The sequence below is a fragment of the Drosophila pseudoobscura genome, chromosome X (assembly GCF_009870125.1).
Source record: "Drosophila pseudoobscura strain MV-25-SWS-2005 chromosome X, UCI_Dpse_MV25, whole genome shotgun sequence".
Classification (NCBI taxonomy): domain Eukaryota; kingdom Metazoa; phylum Arthropoda; class Insecta; order Diptera; family Drosophilidae; genus Drosophila; species Drosophila pseudoobscura.
In genome coordinates, this window is record NC_046683.1 from 45,094,015 (window position 1) to 45,116,834 (window position 22,820).

Sequence of the window (22,820 nt, forward strand, 5' to 3'; positions counted from 1 at the left end):
TTCGTTTTATTAGGTCACACCAGCGCCCCACTGCCGCACCACCCCAGCCCCGCCCCACCGCCGCCCCATATGCAGGGGTCGCTGCATGTTGCATGCGCCTCATTTCGGGGGCGGTGAATGGTGAATGGTGAATATTTTCGCAGCACTTTAATAGCCGAAAGTATTTAATTGCATTTTTTATGGCGCCCGAGAACGGCCTTGCGAGGAGTTTATTAAATAAATGTCCATAAAAAGATGGATGACATTCGAGGGGCACGGCGCAGGGGCGCGTGGCAAGGGCAGGAATCGCATAATTACATCTGGAGAGCACTTGATACGAGAGCGGCAGGGCACAAAACTCATTAAGGAAAATATGCGATGGACAGGACAACGGATGGAAAAAGGAGACCAAATTTAGAGCGCACTTCAGGCCCCCCATTTAGGCCATTAATTCCGGAGCAGCGGCAGCGGCAGACCTGTCGGGCCTAAGCCTCGACCTAACTAAAATTAAACGAATTTAAGAGGTCACTCAAGAGGGTCCTGCCTCGGGGCGGCGGCGGAGGCGGCGGCGGAGGTGGAGGTAAAATCAATGCGAGTCCTGCCTGCCCGCCTCCCGCCTCCCTCCGCCCTTCGACAAAATGAAGTTCGTTGCAAGCTAGGCCGAGGATTACAGCACGGGGCACGCCCTCATAAATGGGGGCACGGCAGGGCGGGGCAGTGGCTGTGGAGCAACAAGCGGCAGGCAGCCCGCGGACAATAGTTGGAGGGCATCCAACCATTCATGGCAGTGCTTGTAAGCAGTCTTTCATATTCATCCTTTTGGCCAGGACCGCGCTGCTTCTGCCTCTTTGTGGGCCGCCGCATAATGAAAATGCAAGCGGCAAAGGAGAAGAAAAGGCTTCAGAGTCCTGCCCAAAGTTTTTAATATAATTTGGAATTAGCCAAAGTGGCAGATGGTCCTCCCTCTCGCTCGCTCGCTCTCTCTCTCGCTCTCCCTTTTGGACTGGCTGCGGGCTGTGTGGCTGCTCCTTTGTTGCGTATACGCAGTGTGGTGCAGGCCCACATTTCGGGGGGCGGCGGGCGGCGGGCGGAGAACCGTTTGTCATCCTGCCTGCCGCCGCCCACATGGGGGCGTGTCAGAGCTTCATTTGAGAGTATGCAGACCCAACTTCAACTTCAACCCTTGGCCCATGCATTGATTACAGCCTCAACGATATCCTGTTCCGCCTGGATCTGTCCGTCCTCCATCCAGGACGAGAAGGACGATCCAGCTTCCAGCTTCCAGCGACTTATGCCGTTAAGCCGCATAACTTTGCATAAATATGAAGCCATTCAACAGAACTCCGACAAAGCTCAAAAACAGCATAAAAACATTACACAAAACTGCCCCAAGAAGCGGAGAGCACCAGAGGCAGAGGCAGAGGCGGAGGCGGAGGCAGGGACCCGGACCCGATGTCAGAGACTATAACAACGGTAAAACTATTGTACGCACTTATATATGCATAGATTGCGGGTCCGGGAATCCCATTTCATTTATTATATTAGCGACAGGGCCACAAAACTACACGAAGTGGAAGCCCAAACAAGATTCGGATGGCAGCTATCCGCATACCCTGTAGAAACTATCGCCTGCCTGCCCCCCGCCCTTGAGGGGCAGCATAAAACTATGCAACGTTTCACTGACAGCGGCAACTTTTCCGATGACGGCAAAACTTTAACAGATTTGCATAAATTAAACGCAAGTAAACAAAACGTAGGAAAACCAAACGAGGGGCAGAGCCACCAGCCACCAGCCACAGGACTCTAGCAGGACTCTAGAAGGACTCTAGCAGGAGTCGCCTCCCTTCCAGAGTCATTCATTTAACTGTCAATGCCGTTGTTATGCTGTGGTTGTGGCCACGGCTCCGGGTCTGCCTTCGACTCCGTCTGTGGCTCTACGGTGGCGGCTGCTCGGCGAGCAAATTTATGAATTCATGGCGATCTTATGTGTAAGTACGTATAAATTTAATATATATTTTTATGATTTTTTATGGGCCCACGGATGGGCAACGAGGATGGGCTTTAATTTATGCTCCCATTGTTTTTCCTATGCCGAGTTTTCAGCGGGAGATTTTCCTCCCTTTTTTTTGTTTTTGTTTTTGTTTTCAGCGACGACGACGAGGAGGAGGACGAGGACAACTTGTCGATAAACTTCGCCCGACACAAACAATATTGTTGTCGTTGTAAGTCCCTTTCGCCCGTTGTTTTTGTTTTACAGAAAAGTGTTTTGTTTTTCCCCCCACCCCCCACACACACGCGTGGCAACTGCGGAGGGAAAATACTTCATTTTATCAGACGCGGGACGAGATTCGAGTGTCATCGTCAATATGCTCCGCTTCTGCGACTGCGGTTGACACGAGAGGAGCCCAGGATCCGGGGGGAGGGGGGAGGGGGGAGGGGGGTGGGGGGTTATTTAGTTCATTGGCCGCCAAAGCCTCCCGACACTCCAAAAGCCACTCCCCCCCTCCACCCCCCTTGCCCCATGTCACATGTCGAGGGTCGTCCAACAGAATGTTTGCTGTTTGCTGTGGATGTTGACGCTTGGTTATGGATTTATGGATTTACGACACTTTTGGTCGTTGCGGTTGTCAGTTTTCGGGCTAAAGTTATACTTTGCCAGTGGCTTACAGTTGGCTGAGGTCAGGGGTCAGGCGACACAAGTCAGCTCTCCCGCAGCTCCCTTTCGACTAATCGGTCCCGCCCAGGCGGGGGGGGGGGGGCAGATTAGATCCCCCACTCCGTGTGTGACGTGTGTCTCGGCTACGGTTGGAGCTTGGGGCTTCGGGCTTGGGGCTTGTCGCCATTCGACACGTCTGACAGCCGCCATAAATACAAATGGGGATATGGTTTACCTTGTGTCCGCTCGCGGTCTGCTCGCTGAACTGAAAATAGAGACAAAAAGAGAGAGAGAGAGAGTGAGAGAGAGATAAAATGAGTTTCCAAATAATTAATGATCGGAACGTGACGTCAACATGCGAGGATTCTACTACTACTACTACATATGTATATACATATGTATGTATTGCATATCATTTATCATGGAAATGTATGTGTGTGTGTGTGTATTTTCACAAAGAATTCCGTGCGCGTTTCCGCCCAAATGTTATGCTATTAATTCCGTGGCCCAGGACATGCCCGGAAACGGTGCGCTCTTCACCGACATTAATAATGCAACAGCTACGGAGCAATACTATTCGTAGTATCCTAAAAACCAATTATTTTCCCATGGACAAACAAACAGAAAAAAAAACTATTAAATTACGTAATCGCTAGGGTGACGGCAATCGAAGGACGTCGCGTCGGCGAATGAGTGTCGATGGTAATTCAAGCAGAAAATGCAATTAAATCAAAAATACATTTATGCGCATCCTGTAAACGGACACATCACCACACACTGGCACTCCCACTCCCACACATGCACAATACGCATACACATCTCCATATATAAATATATATGTACATATGTACGTTTATTTGGATTTCATAAATTTCACGCTTCAATTTTCGCATCATGCCCCGCACTCGTACGAGTGTATGGGTACATGGGCTCGGCAGGGCAGCAGGTAGCAGACAGATCGACTCTGCCAGCAGCTCCGTTCACTCGTTTCTTATCGCTTCATTCTATTTCTGCACACACCCACACACACGCTCGAATTTAGCTTTGCTTCCCTCTCACTCACTCCGCACACCGCAAGCGTCGCATGGACTGCGTTATCTTCGTTTGCGATCTACGCATTTAGCATTGCACCGAAAGAAAAAAAAACTGGCAGAGATCTGGCAAGGAAGGTGCCGTAGCCTTCGTGTGTCGGTGGAAAAGAAAGAAGAACAATAAAGAGGGACAGAAACTATGCAGTGGAGTTGTCTATTATTCCTTCAATTCGCATTTTCTGCTTCTAAGAGCGAGGCATGGGCGCGAGGCTTGGGAGCGAGGCTTGGGCACGAGGCTTGGGCACGAGGCTTGGGCACGAGGCTTGGGCACGAGGCTTGGGCACGAGGCTTGGGCACGAGGCTTGGGCACGAGGCTTGGGCACGAGGCTTGGGCACGAGGCTTGGGCACGAGGCTTGGGCACGAGGCTTGAGAGCGATGCTTGGGAGCGAGGCTTAAGAGCGGAGCCTGAGAGCGAGAACTCCTCGTCTCAGCGCAGTGTGGCGCGCTGATGTTGTTGTCATTGAGTGATAAAGAGAGGAAGATCGAAAGGGAACTGAGGAATGTGGGCATTGGATGATGCTGAGAGCTAAGAGAGGCTGGTACAACAAGAAATACACAAACGCACAACAAAAACGCAAGAAGACGAGCTCCCTGTCCCTGTGCCTCTGACAAGGCAATGCTCCTGAGACTACATATGTATAAGAATTAACACCAATATCTTTGCAAATATATTTTATTTATTGTCATTGTATTGTATTCATTGATTAGACTAGATTTTTGTTCAATTTGTATAGCCATATACCCATATTTTTAAGCAATCTATCGAAAACTGACCCAACAGGATGATTTAAGAGGATCTTTACCCTAGAAAACCTGGTCAGATAATTGAACCAAATTCTTCGACCTTGACCTTTTCCAACAGTAACAGCAATCAACATAATTTATATCACTGATATTATTTCATAATCAAAAATACAATCCTAACTATAATAAAAAAAAAAATTCATCGAAAGTCGAAAATCTCAATCAGATATTAATATTTTCAACAGAATCGTTATATTAAAATACTCGCTGGTATTCTCCTTAAATTCCTTAAATAGTTTGGGTTAAAGTACGGGGTATCTTATGGTCTTATGGTGATATTTCGAGCTATTGAATTCTCACTTGGATCCGTTTTCCCGCCAGGCTCTATTAATGCAAAAACAAGAAATCACAGCAAATTCAATGAACCCGAAATGGAATCGAATTTCGAGCACAGCCAAAGAGAGGAGAGGGGGGGACTCGGCTCTGCAGCAGGAAAGGACAACAGCAGACCGAACTCTTGCCGCACGCTGCCCAGACATTATGCCATGTGTCCCCGTACTGTGTGCTGTATGTCCTGTGTGTCCTGTGTGTCCTGAATGCTGTATTTGTTTGTCTGTATCTTTTATTTGTGCAACGTCATGGTTCATCCTCATCCATGCCCGACGGCCTGTCGGTGACGGGCAGCAGTCATAAGCCGCCACCCCACCAGCCCCACAGCCCCACAAGCCCCACTGCCCCACAGTGTGCCAGCCATTCAGCCGTCGCCATTCATTCATTCACTCACTCATTCACTCACTCACTCACTCACTCACTCTCCGCACATGTTTACAGCGAAAATATTTACATTGCTGGCACATAAAAACTGCATAAATGTGATTATATTTTCATTGGCTTTTATGCCTCGTAAACTCTGTCCATGCCTCGTTCCGGTCAAAGGGAACGGTGGAGGGGTGGAGGGGGGTGTTGGGGGCAGGGGCGGAGCGCAGTAGCCATGTAATTCGATTGCGATTTCAATTAGCGTAAAATGCACAGCAAAATTACGAACAGGACTGGGCAGGACATCCCCATAAAAGCCCATGCAATACGTAACGAAAATGGGGAATAGAGATCCGAAAAGTAGGCAACATCCAGTGGCCTGCCCTGCCCCTGCCCCTGCCCCTGCCCCGCCCCGTCCGACAATGTGTCATCTCCATGCTATGCGATGCCACACTCTGATGTGGCATAGAAAGTTAAGCATCGTCCGGCCACAGAGTGCCATTCAATTAATAGCCAACTATCGATCAACTCTCGGGGCTGGTCGGGAAATTGTTTGTCAGCTTACAGAATCGGATATCAGGATATCAGGATGTCAGGATATCGAGATGTCGGGATATCGGGATGTCAGGCATCTCTCTGTGACAGGGAAAGCGCTCTCTCTCTGTCTCTTGGCTAATAAACCAGTAATTAAGCACTTCCGCGAGCAAATTGGAATTTAATTGAAGAGCATAGAGAGAGCTCTCCCGCCTTGGTTTTGGAGTTTGCCAACACAATGGCGTCCCCACTCCGTTCCGTTCCGTTCCATTCCGTTCTGTCCCGCTCCTCTAATTGCCATTAAATTGACTGGCGGAAACTTTCGCCGAGACATTTGTTTATAAACCGCACACACAGGAAGCAGGAGGAGGGACTCCAGACGAGACGGTAGCACAATACAAGCACTTATAAGATCATTACGAATTGATGCTCCAGCCAGGCAACAGCCACCACCCCACCACCCCACACCCCTCCATGTTGCAGGGGAGGCAGGGTGGCAGCCAGCTCAGTCGCGCTTACGGCACCCAAGGAGCCAACAGGACGCCATCTAGCACTTCAGTGAAAATCCGCCATGGTAAATGTTATCTCTGCAAACATTTGACAATCAAAAATGCTCAAGCCATTGTTTAAAATAAAAATCGAGCAGCAGCCAGGGTAGGAGGAGGAGGAGCAGCGGCAGAAGGATAGCCCCGAACAGTGGTCCTACATATGGCATCCTGGCGGCCACGATTCCCTTCGATGGCCACCCTGAGCAGAATAAAAACAGTTTTATGAACTTGTTTGCGAGGCAGAGACTCATGCGAACAATGGGGCAAGAATTTACTCGATTTGCCATCAGTTTAATGGCGCACCCACTGTGCAACGTCGTCTCGAAATGACTGTGGATGTCACCAGTAGCACCGCCACCGCCACCTCCACCTCCTTGGAGGACAATGGCAGGCGACACAGCACGGGAATGGGAATGGGAATGGTAGAGACAACAAATGGCACAGCAGCAGCAGTCGATGGCATCCTCGAGGCGGCTCCTTCAGTCGAGGCGAGGTTAAGTTGACAAGAGAATGAGATTGCATTCTGCCATTCAGTCGCTGTCTCTGCCGCTGTCTCTGTCTCTGCTGCCCGAGTTCAATTCATTTCCACTTGAGCAAATGCACGTCTTCTAGATGTCGCTACTTTTGGCCATAGCCAAAGGATACGCCTGCTATCCTAGCTGCAAGTAGCTGCAAAATGCCGCCCCGGGGGTGCGCCCGCCCGCACAACTGGGAATCGAGTCGAGTCGCGACGAGGAGCTCCTGCTGCTCCTGCTGCTGCTCCTCCTGTCGAATGTTTCGCCTTGAAAGCGTTCAGCTCTCATCCCTGCTTGTTTGTTCAAGATTTGGCTGCTGCACAGTGTGTGTGTGTGTGTGTGTGTGTGTGTTGCAGCATCATCAAATTTCGGCTGGGGCAGGCACAAGTGGGGGCAGGGCAGGGGGGGGGGGGGAGTATAGCGGCAAGGGTCCTCAAGGATTGTCACCCTGCTGTTGACACTGTTGACATTTTACAGTAATGAAAGTGATTATTGTCAAGGGTCGTCGACAAACAGTTCCCGACGAGAGTCCTTTTTCCCCACAACTACCACCAGAACAGTCTCTGTCCGGCCATCCGGCTCTTCGCTCTCTCTATGGCACTATCCCATTATTTCGGCTAACCACGTTTCCAATTTGCAAAATGCTCTTATACGGCGACGACGAGGACGACGATGAGGACGATGAGGACGAGGACTAATCATACAATCAGACGCCTGCGATGCGGAGACAATCCCGCGAGTAGGAGAGGCAAGCCTGTCTGTCGGGTTTCATTTGAAAAATGCTCTCATCTTGCTCCGTATGCACTTCACCTGGCAGGTGGCAGGTGGCAGGTGGCAGGTGGCAGGTGACAGGGGGCAGGGGCATGTGGCACGTGGCAGAGAGAGAGAGAGAGAGAGACTGTCATTTGGTCGTGCCAAAATCGTAAAGGCTGAAATTTAGGTTAATTGATAATTGATAAAAGCGCTGCCTGTCTCCCCCCCCACCCCCACTCCCCTCGGCTCTGTGTGTGTGTGTGTGCCTGATTCGACTTAAACTTTGGCCCATGAATATTTAAGAGGAGGCATGCCACTCACTGCAGCTGCAACTGCAACTGCAACTGCAACAGCAACTGCACGGCGGGGCAATGAAAATTAGCAAAGCCCTGCCCTGCCTGCAATCGAAGTTTCAAGTGGAGGCGGTATGGGGAATGAGGTCACAACAGTTGACCCATAAACGTCCCCCAGCCGCCATTTTGGCCCCTCAAATGAACACGCAAAGGCCACGCACACAAATCATTTATAATGCACACACGACAGAGACAGAGAGACAGAGAGAGAGAGAGGGAGAGAGAGACAGAGAGAGGGGACTCCCCTGCAGTGACTGGCAAATTAATTGATGCAACTATTTAAGGCTCTGCTCTGACACCGAGGGAATCGGTTCTCCGCAACTCAATGCCATTATCCATCATTTTGTAAATGCCTCAAGTCAAAATAGTCGTGTACATTGCGGAAATGTCTGTGGCAAGGAGTCTCCCACACACGCACGCAGGCACGCTTAGAGAGGCTTAGAGACACACAGACTCCGATGCTCGACAATGTGTCCTTATTTGTGGTCTGAGGCTTTAGAGACAGGGCGGAAAGGGAGGAGAGGGAGGAAGGGAGGTAGGCTCTGTTGAGACCTCCTCCGGGCATTGATGGGAGATTTGAGCTCAAGAAATTGAATGGAATTAATAATAGATTTAAGTTCACTTCAACTTCCGCTTAATGACCTTTCTATTTAGTGGCATTTGTCTTTCGGCTTGTGGCAGTGGCAGTGGCAGTGGCAACAATTTAACAACTACTACAAAATACATACATTTCAAGTGCTTCAATTGTGCAGCCAGAGACGTTCTTGTGGCATCAATTGAGCATATTTCTGGCATATTTCTGGCACATTTCTGGCTCTCTGATGAAAATTATATCAAAAATCTACCACGAAAATCGCTTCTCGTAGTTCCTACTCGTAGTTTCCACTCGTGACTGCTGCAGTCTTTGTACGAAATTCCTATTACTAGAACCCATACGAATGCGAATGCAGTCAGGCTGCGGCAGTCGTCACCATATCTGCTCTCTTTCGAGGACCATCCGTCTGGCAGCTTGCCTGCAAACGTCTCTGAGAGCCGAGAGAGAGCGCGTGTGGATGGTCCTCACTACAGCGGACGACGTTGCCTTATCACTAAATTGATCTTGGTGTTTGCTTTGCCTCTTCCTGATTCGCTCTTCGAGGAGGAGGCCTGAAAGAGAGTTCTCAATCGCTGATCTGCCTGCCAGCAACCGTTAGATTCGTTAACCCCATGAAACACCAAAGTAATCGCTTAAGCATGGATCCGATTCCGATCTGATTGTTAATATTGAGAGTTTTTCTTTGTTTCTGAATTTCGAGGCGTAGCATTGGGTAAAATATCTACAGACATAGGAGTACTACACGAATTTCTCATTATAAATATGGTATAACATCCCTTATCTGTTTTGAAATTATTCTATAATGCCCTAGAAGGATCAGGAATGGATCAATGAGAAGTGGAAACAAATTAGCGCAGATTTATTCAAAAGATTCCCATACAAATACTATCGTTCGGCGGAAGCATGCACTGCAATTAATAAATAATTCATACTAAATTAAGCAATGGATTTAAAACAAAAGCACTCCTAATTACATATGTACATACTCGTACTTAAATGTATTAAATATTCTGTTCTTATATACAAATATAAATAAATTAAATGGAATTCACTTTGATTTAACCATAAATAACTGTATTAAAAGGTTTTTTTAGTACGGCCCATATTTAATCAGAAAAAGAAACACGGTAAAAAATATTATAATAAAAATATATATATATATATATATATATATTATATATAATACATATGACATCTATATCTTATTAAAAATGTTAATTTTATTTAGTTAAAATATTAAAATAAATTTCATTAAAATATAAAAATATATTAAAATATATACTTTATTTAAATATTAAAATATATTAACATATACATATATTAAATATATATATATTAAAATATATTTCCTTGAATTATTTTCATATTACTGTCGAAATCCAGTGCCTAAGGATCTCTGTAAGGATTGCATTTGCATTGAATCATAATATCAGAAGGTTCCCCCGCAAACACAGTCTTTCGGGAGAGTATCCATCAGATCTAGTGTGCAGTCCCGATTCACGATCCATGATCCCCAATCGTTCGCCCCGAATAGCTCGCAGTGTACTCGTCTGCGGCCCAAATGCACTGGAAAGTGTCTCTCGTGCTGAACTCCGACCCGAACGTATGTTTTGCCTGGTAGAATGTGGTTGTGGCTGGGGATGGGGATGGGGATGGGGTTGGGGATGTCCGTCCGGGAGTACGTCAGGACGTGCTACACATAAACTGCATTAGGCGTCAGGAGTTGGCCGACAGTCGGATGAGCCGCCCCCAAAGCGTTTGTCCAGCAATCAGCAGCAACGTGGCTAATGGCCGGGCTTTCGAATGTTATACGTTGTGTCCTCCGTCCGTGTGTCGGATCTCAACAGAGTTGGCTTTTAAAACAATCGAGTGACGACACGGAAAATTAGTTTACGCAACCACTGCCAAGAGGCCAGAGGGCGGCCAGAGGGACTCTGGCCAATAAGGAAGCGCATTCGGGCGAAGGAGAAGCCGAAGGAGACGAGGGGAGAAGCTGTTCTAAGTCAACTCGATGCCAGTCAATCAGGCGGAAGGCACAAGGCACAAGCAGTCGAAGGAAGGACCAAAGCCGTGCCACTAAAACTTTGCCAGCTCACGTGTGTGGGTGTTGGCAGGACCCTGTGCTCTGCTCTGCTCTGCTCTGCTGTGCTCTGAGCTCTGCTGGTGTGGCAGGGGACAGTGCCAAGAAAGTGGCAACTTCTGACGGGGCAGCTGCTGCTCCAATTGTTGGCACTAACTTGCCATCGCTCGTTGTTTTCCCCCTGCCCCCGTGCCACCGTGCCCCCGTGGCCCCTGCCCCTTGCCCCGTGCGCCATTCAAGTGGATTTGCTTTATATTTTCACTCGGTTTTTTCCACTTTTTCCTTTGCAACAAAATTGTTTTTCTTAGCTGTTGCTGCCGCCCCAACACGCACTTGCAACTTGCACCGCCCCCGCCCCCTCCCCCTCCGCGTGCCCCCTGCAAAAGTCACTTAATTGAGTGCAAAGCTGAGGAGATGCACTGCGCGGATTTAACTTTGCGAAACTTGAATTGATTCAAAACTTTCTTTGTTCGCCGAGAGCGCATAATGGCCAAAGGGAGGGAGGGAAGGGAGGGAGGTAGGGAGGGGGACTCATGGAGGATTAAGCCAACGAGCCCTGCTATTGACAGACTTCTCTCTCTCTCTCTCTCTCTCTCTCTCTCGCCTTTTAGCCAAGTTGATTAATGTCCGGGCCACTGCGCAAATTATGAAAGGAGGGACGCAACGACAGAGCGCGACAGAGAGCCACATAGAACGAGGGCCAGGGAACCTGGTCCAGTATCAGGAACTGAATCAGAGCCAGAATCAGAGCCAGAGCCAGAGCCAGACCAAGTTGCCATTTCATTGTGCTTACATATTTTTTAATGGCTGACTAATTAGCAAACTGCCAGCGCATTTAGCCAGTCTCCACCGGATAAATGTCTCACTCTGGCCCAACCCCCCCACCCCCACCCCTACGGCACTACGGCTGTACGGGTCTACGGCACTACGGCGTACACGTAAGCAGCGCCAGCGCCAGCGACGGCAGTCGACTCTCGGCAGAGAACAGAGAGTTAAGCGATATTTCAGGGCGACAGCCGCACGGGCGGACTTTGGAATTTATGGTTATTTGGCACACACACACACACACACACACACACACACATGCACTCTGGCATTGTGTGTGTGTGCACTGACAACCGGAAAATATATCGATGTACAAATTAAACTGCAACTGGAAGGAACGAGCGGCTGGAAGGGGACTGGAAGCAGGACTGGAAGCGAGGCACGGCTTGGATCTGCGGCTGAAAAGGAGCTGCCGAGTGCAGGCCACAGAATAAACTCGAAATAGAGCCAAGAACCGAGACGATGGTTTCGACTAAGAGATACCCTTTCTCTCTCTCTCTCTCTACAGGCAAGTGGTTCCCCTCAAAGGCCGCCGGAGAGGCCGACAACAACATGCATGTCGTGTGCATGACTCCCAGATCGAAACAGCCAGCCAGGCGGAAGGAAAAACTCACAGAGAAGTCGTGAGGCACGAGGCAGGAGGCAGATCGTGTGGCATTTAATTTTCCTCTATAAATTTCTTCAGCTGCAAATCGAAATGAACTTTCTCCGACTCGCATTCGTGGCAGAAGCAAAAGCAAAAGCAAAGGCATTTTGTGGTCAACTTCATGGCGGTTCCTGGCAGGGGCGAGGGGCGAGGGGCGAGGGGCAGGGGTGCTGGGCTGCTGGGGCACAGCAAATTGGTCTCCCCAGCCAGTGGCCATTGAAATTGGAATTGCCAGTCGATGGCTAATCAAATGGGGGCTTGGGGGGGGGGGGGGGGGGCTTGGGGGGTGGCTGTGTATCGAGTGGATTATGGCCAAGTGCTGGCCGAGGAGCTTGACTCATTAACAGTTTCTCTGACACGCTAAAGGAGCTCCTTGTGGACAGGTCCAGCCATAAATTAGAGGACAAAGAAATGGCCAGCAGCAGCAGCATCTGTTACACAGATACAGATACAAGATACAGATACAAGATACAAGATACAAAAGCCACTTAAAGCTAATCAACTTGACTAAATTATTTCATCGTTTTCAGCCCCGAAGCGCCACTCCATCGCATTCCAGAACTTAATTAATTGTGACGTCCCGATAATGCCTCTCCTCTTCGCCCACAAGGCTCTCTGGCCCCGCCCACTTTGCTCTCAAGGTAAATACAAGTCTTGAAAAACATTGCATCCCATTAGGGGCAGGATGGGGCAGCCTGCAGCACAACATAAATGTCCTTGTTGCGGTCGGCGGTCAGCATCGGAAACTTTTTGCACGAACGAAATGGGGGTAGGGGGTAGGGGCGGTGGGGCACGGCACGGTGTGGCACTACGGGGCAGGTCATTGCAGGCACTTGGCTGTAAATCACAGGCGGACACTGCAGCAGCCCCAGAAATTGGCCAGGGCCCGGCTTTGCCGCCTTTGCTGCCTTGGCCAAAGGCAATACCCCTACCCTCCCCTCCCCTCCCCCTCCCACCTGCCTGCGGCAGCAATTTCCTGGCCAAGGTTAAAGTTATAAATTATGGCTCTTCTTCTCCTCGCCTCTGCTTCCTCGGCTGCTTGCCCCCTCCACCCTCTGGAGGAGTCCTATCTGCATGACTTGGTTATTGGTAACAAAAGTTGCGTTAATAAAATCTGGTTAAAACACGTAAAAGTCATTGGCCTCCCCAGCCCCCTCCCCACATGGCACCCAAGGCACCAACTGTTCAAACATTTTCTTGGCTTATTCTGCACTTACGCCGTGGGCCTCCCCCCTCCATCCCCCCATTCCCCACATCCCCTTTTTGGTAGGCTGGCAAAATCAAGTTTGCAAAAGTATCTTAAATCTGCATGTAAACTCAATGTGTGTTGGTTAGCCGCAGTGCCTACCGCCGCCCACAGACACCCAAGAAAAGGGCGGGGCGGGGGCAGAGGCGGGGGCAGAGGCAGAGGCAGGAGCAGAGGCAGAGGCAGGGACGAGGGACGAGGGCAGGTTGGCAAAGTTTTTGGGGAAATTGAGCAATAAAGTTTTCGCGTCTCCATCCCATATCCCTTTCCCCTCCCCCCACCCCGAGCACACATGGCAGGGGGGGGCTGCCGCTGTTACACGATACTTTTTCATCGTCGGTAAATGCTGGGGTTTCAAGCGGAAACCCGACCATAAAATAAGTCTAATTGGTATTCAATTACCTTCAAGGGAAATACTACTCCATTTCCTCCTTTTCCATAATATATATAAAATATATTTTCGTATTTAACGAGTCCCCTTTCTTGTCGATTATTCGTCAAGATTAAAATCTATTCGAAATCGCTTCAATTCCTTGGTGAAAATCGGTTAAGCGATGCTTTTCTGGCCGTCGTTAAATGTTGCGATTAATATGGAAATTCTCGGTGAAGGGAAATCTTGAATTTCTTTTTAAAATGAATTTTTCAAACAATCCACAAATATTTAAGGCTTTTTCCACAGGCTCTTCTAGCACGGCGCTAAGGACACGTTCCTTTCGATCTGAATCGCGTCGGTTGAATGCCGTTCGAGTGGCTCGAAGCCCCCCCCCCCCCCCTCTCCCTCGTGGTGGAAGTGTGGGGCGGAAAAGTTCTAGTCTGAGCAGCAGCCTAAAGAGGCGTGACTGTTTGTTTCATTCATGGGCAGGGCGGCGGCAGGGCGGCGGCAGGGGGGGTGGCACCACTCAGCGCCAGATGCGTGTGTTCTCTTAGCCAGGAGGGGGGGCCAGGAGGGGGGGCCAGGGGTAGCGGAGAAAATAATGAAAGAAATATGCAAATATTGCGGTTTAATTAAGTTTCGTCTGAAGTGATTTTAATTGTGGGACCACCTGGCGTATGAGCGATGGTTCTCGATGGGTCTTGCCCCGGCCCTTGCTCTACGGACGCGATGACGATAATGGAATGCCAAAGTCAATTATCAGAATGGCCCGATAAACTGTTGAAAATGGCGCATACGTTGCGTGCAACACTGCATGCCCACACATCCACACACACGCAATGGACAGGCCATAAATTATTCAACAACAAAATACTTAACAAGCCATTCGCTGGCATGAAGCAAACAACAGCAAGACACTCGTCGGCTGCCTCTGAGCAGCGTCTCAGCGGCTGAATGACGCCACTTGGAAAACTCACAACCTAATTTCCATCAGAGTGAAAAGTGCTGCTGCCTCGAGAGCTGCCTGCATTCAAACGGAGGCAAAAGTAATTTCGCTCATTTAATAAGACACAAAAAAAAGCGCAGGACTGACTGACTGACAAACAGAAGGAGGGATGGAGGGATGGAGGGCGGTGGCGGTGGCGGTGGCAAGTCGACAACAGAGGCGGCATCAAGGGCGACAGATGATGATGAAAATTGCTCTGCTCCACTGAGCTGCAGAGCTGGGGAGCTGGGGAGCTGTGCTGCGGTGCTGCTGGGTGTAAAGTGTAAGTGTAACCACAAAATGGCAAATGCCAGACGCCAGTGGTACGTGAGAGAGGGCGACGCGTCGCTTCGGAGGAAATTAAATTGAAATGAGACGCGTTGCCGCGTGCGGAAACGAATGCAAAGGCGAGCAAAGGAAAGCGACATGGAAGGCGAGGCGCTGCGCGCTCTACAAGTTGTTAAGACTATGGCAACAAACAACGGGGCATGCAGGCGCCACAAGAAGCACCAGAAGCAGCAGCAGCAACAGCAGCAAGAGTGGAGAATAACAAGCCACAGTAGGGCGCTGGCAGGCAGGCAGCCCAAAAGGAATTAAAAATGGAGCAGCCCGGCAGGCGGAAATTAAGTTTTTCCCCGCGACCCAGGCAGGATGCAAGGCCAGCAAGGAAATATGCTAAATAAACGCGAGTGCATGCATACAATTACAGGCGCAGAGCGGAGAGGAGCATACGAACGGACCCCGGACCCCGGACCACGGACTACGGGGGAGTAAGCCGGGGCTTAAATACTTTGGGCCAAAAGAGTGGTCGCGCATAAGCAGGGAGCACCACACACGGTGCCCCTGGATGTTGCACCGTTTTCCTCGCTGAGCGGCTTTTTCTATTTTATTTTATTTTATGGCAAAATCAAGAGCTGCGTATACGAAACGGTGTTTAGGTTATTCCTCAAAGAAAATAAATAAACGCAAAGTCCTTGATGGAAGGAATATAAAATATATGCAATATAAATGAATATAGTATGGGTAGTACCCCTATCTAGGGGTGGTCTAGGGGTAGTGTCTGCTTATCGTTATTATTCCCTGGACTAATGTTGATTATACGTTTATTGAGCGTTGATTTAAGGACTATAAACGTTGGGTCATTTGATATTGGAAGGATCCTAAGCATTCCAATTTGCATTTTAGAAAAAAAAAAAAATACAAAAGTTTACAAAAAAAATTAAATTAAAAAAAATACAAAACAAAAATACTATAGCAAAACTGAATTTCTTATCTAAATTTGTATTTATTATCTTATTTTTATTATTATTTTTTTATTTTATTATTGAAAGTATATATTTTTAGTAATACATATTTTCGATTGATATTACTTTTTTTTTGTTATTATTGTATTTCTATTTTATTTCTTTTCTTTTATTATTTTATTTTTTGGTTTTATATATATTTTTTTATTAATTTAATATTTTATTTTGAATCTTTTATGTTTATTATTTTATATTTTTTTATATTTTATTTGTGTTATTATTTTTTTAATATTTAATTTTTTTTAAATTTTTTTTATCTTTTTTTATTACTTTATTTGTATTTCTTTTTTTGTATTTTTGTATTTTTACTATTTTATTTTTTTATTACTTTTGTATTATTTGATTTGTATTTTATTCTAATAATAATTACAAATAATATTAATAATTATAAAACACGTTTTTTTATTATTTAATTATATGCAAGTTTTAAAAAGAATTACAACGAATTTATTTATTTATAAAAATGCATATATTTGTGATAAGAGTGGATCCTGAATCAGGATGGCCCTTTGGTCCCTGCCCTTCTTTGCGAATTTAATCACTTTTTTCCCGTTATAATCCGAATTGAAGGTCCTATAGAGAGTCTCCTGGCTTCACCGTACCCTCGCAAAACACCATTATGGTGTGATGACTCCCAAACTTCTTTGATCCGCCCTCCCTTGAGGGTTCTACATCCACATAAAGCCCCTACATTGCCTCCCCTGAACTCAGGAGTTAACTGCCAACTAAATGAGTAAATAAATAGGATTCCATTCCGTTGAGATCCTTTATATGCACACCCGTTCCGGCCCTTCCTATCTTCAAAATCTCTCGAGCGTATCTCTGTATCTCTCAGATTTGTGCAATCAAGATGTCTGCCGTTTCTGCTACCGTGGCAAATCCTCTTATAGATTTTCCAATCGGTCGCCTGGGCGACTCCTGCAGAGGACTTAATGTGGAACGAAGTTGTGCATTTTTATGTCCCATCCATCCGTCCGTCCGTCCGTTCGTCCGTCCGTCCGACCGTGCTTCCGTCCCCTGGGAACGTTTAACAGGCAACAGCACGTGAAGTGAAATGAAATGAAACGAAACAAGTGCATTATTTGCATTAAATTATGCATGCAACGGAGGTGACGCAACGAGTGGGGCAGAGGGAGTGGGAGTGAAAAGTGTCAGCAGCCGCGCGCATTCACACGCAAATGGAAGTGGCGCCGCGCGGCGGCAGGGAGGAGGGTGGCACAAACAATGCGAAAATAAAAAGCGGATCGCGCGAACAAGTGCGGGCCCTCCAGACCGCGGAGAGGCCTCAAAGGGGGCCCTCGACTTGTGGGCCGCCCAGAGTTCTGTGCAACTTAAATTGAAGCTGCGGCTGTGGCGGTGGCAAGGCCGACGGAAGGACAGAGGCCCACGGACAGGTGCGAGGAGGCCAGCAAGTGGCTGAAATTAAAGAGAAATATCTTTGGCAAAGGCGGAATTTAAGCAAGTAAAGAGTTTCCCACTTCCCCTCCCGCCACCCCAAATAAAAAGTGGAATAGCCAGACTCTTGACTCACGAATCTTCGCTCTTTTCAATCAGTTCGAATAGATCTCCCGCCTCAATTAGGGGCAATTTCCCAGTGTCCATATATTCTCGAGTGTAGCCCAGGGGATTATCGCTGGAACAATCGGCCAAGTGTCGAAGATAAGTACTCGTCTACCCGTCTACCCGTCTACCTGCCAATTGTGACGCAAAACGAAATGGAACTTTATTGCTCCGATAACTAGGGTGCCCACAGATTTCAAAAGTGAATCATTTCGATGATTGTTCAGCCGCCAGTTGAACTTATTTGTACTCACAAGTACAGGCCAAACGCTAGGCAGCACTTTTTCTCATAGACTTGGGGCCCCAAAAATTCATAATAAATTGAATGTGTGGTTTTTTTCTTAGTTTTTATCATCAACATAGTTTTAAATGAATGCAGCTATCAATTGGCCTTCAAGACTTTTGTTTCTTGAGTGGACCCTCGGGTCCAGCGCAATGGTGGGGCATGCATCCTTCTAGAGTCCCAGCGGGTGGACAACGGCCCCATTTTTCGGGACCCAGCCACGGCTGTCACGGCTCATCCAGCCTGATACACAGATCTCGTCCTTGAGCATCATCAGCTCAGGGTGTATATTCACTGGCGGGATGCTGTGGCGAGCAACGCAGACACTGCCGAAATTGGTAACCTAAGAGTTTTTTATTTTATATTTTAAATTCGTATATTTATATATTTTTTATTTTATGTTTATATATTTTATATTTTTTATTTATATATTTTATATTTTTTATTTATATATTTTATATTTTTTATTTATATATTTTAAATTTTTCATTTTATGTTTGTATTTTTATTTTTTAAATTTATACCTTTTTTATTTTTCATGTTATATTCGTATATTTATATATTTGTTATTTTTTATTTATATGTTTTATATTTATGTATTTATTTATTTTATATTCATTTATTTTATATTTTTATATTTTAAATTTATAGCTTTTTTATTTTATTATATGTTTTTTATTTATATTTTTTATATTTATATATATATTTTTTTATATTTTATGCTTAAATTTATTTTTTATATTGGTGTCGTTCGATTTTTCCTTTATTTGCTGGTTTAATAACTGCCCGAAAAGGCTTTTACATCTATTTCTTGCTTCAGTTTTGGGCTGGAAATTAAGAAAATGTGCCCCTACGACAGTTTGGGATCCCGAAGCACCGTCCAAGCCACATGTCAGACACAGACACAAAACACAAAACACAAAACACAAGCAACAAACAACAAACAAAAATGTCTGAATGTAATGCTTTGAATAGTGTTTCGGATGCATGTACCGCTTGTCACACGTTTTTCCAGCTCCATTTCCAGCTCCATCTCCCCCGTTGCCATCTCTCCTGCTCAATTTCCATGACCATAAAATTAGTGCTGTTTCCCGCACAGAAAAGCATTTCCTTCTGGTCGGTCCATGGTGCATGGCATATGTTTACCCAGTGAGCATTCAGCATATTGCTGAGCAGTGCTGGTGGTCCCTAAGCTGTTGCTCCTGCTGACCACTCTTCCCTGGGGAGGAAGCAGAAAAGAGCCCCAACAAAGGGGTGGGGGGGGAGTCCGGCACATGCACTATGCCATAAAATGCCATGTCCGGAGAAGAGCAACAAATGACCCTTTCCTTGCCATAACATCTCAGCATCGTATCCCACCAGTCCATCCAGCACCCCCACCCCCACCCCCACCAGCATCCCCTGCCACCCTGATTCCTGTTTTGCATAGTCAACTGAATTTGATGGCATTTTCGCACAGCTTAAAACAATTTGCCATAATGCTTTTACTGCGTAACCATCGCAACGATGTCGTGATGTCATCCTCCAGTGCCAGCGCCAGTGCCAGCGCCAGCGCCTGGGGCAAAGGCCACTAAAGATGCCCTGGCCAGGGCTAAGGACATGCCATAGACGACAGATAGATAGATAGATGGAGATATAATACCCGCTATTTTGAGCAGACTTTTCCCACAAACTTGATCTGCACTGAAATGTAGTCAAAAACTCGTGGCTCTGCCCTTAAAGGGGGTCAAAGGCCAGGTGTTCAAGGAGTCCTTTTCGGCTATTATCCAATTATTTGGGATGGTTCTTTATTGGAAGAATGAGGACGTGTGGATTGCAAGAAGAATGATAGCTATTCGTAGCACAGGGCCATTATGTATGGGGTATGCTCACATCAGGGGTATTCTCTGCATAGATATTAGAAGTACTGTCCGATCCCATACTTTATCTTGAGCATAAACGATGCTATGCCTGGATATCTATGGCACGACTTCCCATTGCATAAACGACACAATAATCGGAGATAGTTCTCAGGATATTCCCATCTAGATGGAATCCCCAGAGCTGTTGCTGTGGATCGTAAATCGTGTGTGTATCTATCGTATACACGATATCCTGAAATCTGTTTAAAAGCTTCTCCCCTGCCCTGCCCTCCCCCTGCCCTGCCCTGCCCTGCCCTCTCGTCTCCTCCAATCTCGTCCTGCATGAAGACCTACTGCAAATTGAAACGGAAAACGGGAATGAAACGGCGGCGGTGGTGGCGGTGGCGGCGGAGTAAATGCTCGTAAAATAAAGTAAAATGGCTTTCTCTTGCTTTCTTGACGGCCACTGAAAATGCATTTCCGATACCCATGTGTGTGTGTGTCTGTGTGTGTGTGTGTGGATGCATTAGGTAACGTGTGTGTGTGTGTGTGTGTGTGTGTCTTTGTGTGGGGGCGTGACTGCTGCAACATGCAACGCTAAAAGCCATGACCGTGCCGCACGCAATCATCGCATCGCGCGGCGTTCACGCCAAATCTGGCGCTGCCTCTTGCTTAAGAGTTGAAAGGTTCTGCCCCTCACAGAGAGGCACGCATCTGGGGGCAGGGCATGGCAGGGCATCCCCCCCCCCCCCCCCCCCCCGCCCCGCCCGGCCATCCAGCCAGAAATAATAATAATAATAACGAGTCCTATGGCCCGTTTGTTAGTTTGGCTGTTTGCCGACGACTTTCGCAACTTTTGCCAGGAACTAACTTTGCCGTGTGGCAATCCCCCCCCCCCCCCAATCCCATGGGGCCGCTCCTAGCTCGTTGCACGTTGCAAACTTATAAAGCTGTAAGCGGGTCAGTGGCAGCGGCAGCGTCCAAATCAGTGGCAGCCGGAGAGAGTTTCGACGATTTCGATAGTTTTGTGTTCCGTGAAAAGTGCGCGTGAGGCGGAGGCGGAGGGGGGGGCAGAGGGCATGGAGCGAGGCCGCCCAACAGATAGGACGCGGTCCAAAAAACCCGGCCCGGTGCCACTTGGGCACATTCCTCAAAAGGTTCCTCAATCGCTGTACGAATTTCGCCCCAAAAAGCAGCAGGAGGCACGCATCAAAACCATCGTTTAAGGCTCCTATCGTATGATATACAATCGTAGCTGGGCTGTTGCTGTGCCATAAAGTGTACTCTGAACTCCGGGCGAAACAATCGCATAATAAATATGAATTTTATCAGGGAATCGTCTGCTTATCGGCAACGCTCGTGCCTCGTCATGCACACGTCATGTATTTTGTTGGCGAAACCGCTCTAAAAGCTACCAAAGGGACTTGTAGAATTTCGTTTATATTTCTTAAATATAAAATACAAAAAAAAATCCCATCCATACTCGGAATAACTTCCAAATGATGTACGAGTGTTTTTAGTATTTAATGACGTCATCAATTTTGATCACGGCGCCAAGACGTCAACTGAAAATAAAAGTAAGACTTAACGATCGTTTAAAACTCCCAAAAAAGGAAAAGAAAAAGGCAGAGGCAGAAGCCAGGAAAATGTCTGCGTCTTGCGAATCACTAAAAATTTTAACAAAAGTTAAACTTCCGTTTCCGCTACGAAACGGCAACAGCAGCGGAGGCAGCGGTGGCAGCGGCAGCAACGGAAGCGGGTAAAGCTTTTCAACATTAAAAAGATGTAAAGGACCCGCGACAGCGGCAAAAAGCCAAGAAGGAAGAAGGAAAGTGGCGGAGTGGCAAAATACTTATAGCCGTGATGGCAGGACATCAGCGGCGAACGGCGGAACGGCGGAACGGAACGGAATCTGAAGAGATAAGCTGCTCTCCCTCTTCGTCTCTCCGTCTCTGTCTCTGAGGACCTCGTGGAGTCCTAGCATCCTAGCACACACCTCGGTCGAAATATGCCGCGAATATTCAAAACATGCGCTCAAAAAGTATTTTCCAGGACATGCGGGAAAACATCAGGCCTCCGCCGTGATGGGGAAGGAAGCAGCATATATGCAGGCGCGGCAGGCGCGGCAGAGTCACGCAAACTTTTCGTGTGCCACCAGCCTGCCGCCTGCCGCCTCGCCTGCCCCTCTTGCCTCTTGCCAGGTGGCAGCAGCATGTGGCACAGAGTTAAATGCGAGTCAGCGGCATGTTTGCATTTAATTTGTGGTCGGGTCACTGCTGGCTCCCGATTCTGGGGGATTGGAACTAAGTTAAAGCCCCCGCCCAACACCCCCTCCCCCCCTCTATCCGCAAACAAAAGGCGGACGGAGAAAGGAGCATAAAGGCGGGAGCGAGACAAGTGCAGCGCAAAAGGCAAATCGTCGAGAAAGATTTAATCAAACAAACAAGCCAAAAAAAAAAAAGAAGAAGAAGCTGTCCGAGAGGTGCTGGTGGGGGGAGCGGAGGGGGTCGGTCACTGAAGGAAGGTCAACTGTGAGGCAGCTCCGCAAAGCCAATGGCAGGCGACAGAGACATATAGGGGATACAACTATAGAAAAGCACAGAAGAAAGGAAAAGAATAGAAAAAGGAAAAAACGAAAAAGAATAGAAAAAGAAAAGAAAAGTAAGTGAAAGATGGAAAGGCAGTGGACGGACGGCAGAGGCAGGCCAACAAAAGCTGCAGACGTGACAAAATTAGTGAACAATGGCCGCAAAACTACTACGGAAGGGGCGGGGATGTGGCAGGGGATGGGGCAGGGGCAGGGGATGTGGCAGGGGATGCTGGCACGGGGCATTATGAACTCTCGGCAGCAGCAGCAGGATGTGATCCTCAGGCCCTGCCACTACGACTAAATGTGGTCATCGCTGGCGAAAGGCGAACAAAAGAATTGGGGCCGCCACACAAGGCTTGGCCTTTCATCGACTATGATGATACCCCGTCGTGTGGCAGGGAACCCCGGGGGAATGCACCTGCAACTGTTTTATAGTTGATAATCGAAAAAAGTAGCGAATCTCAATGGAAGTTCTCGGAAATATTTCGTTTAAACTGGATTCGGCTAAACCCCCTCCTGCATGCCACATTCCAGGGTATTCTGCTTATCTTCTGTCTCTCAC

At 47.7% G+C, this 22,820-nt stretch overlaps 1 protein-coding gene across 3 annotated transcripts in view; it reads right to left on the bottom strand.

Annotated features, from left to right (window-relative positions):
* Window positions 1-22,820, bottom strand: part of app (Palmitoyltransferase app) — a 66,166-nt gene that overhangs the window by 31,766 nt on the left and 11,580 nt on the right. For all 3 annotated transcript variants that reach the window (XM_015187292.2, XM_015187291.2, XM_033381720.1), the window contains exon 3: window positions 2,871-2,900. The gene's annotated coding sequence lies outside the window, so the exon portion shown is untranslated. The remainder of the gene's footprint in view (window positions 1-2,870; window positions 2,901-22,820) is intronic.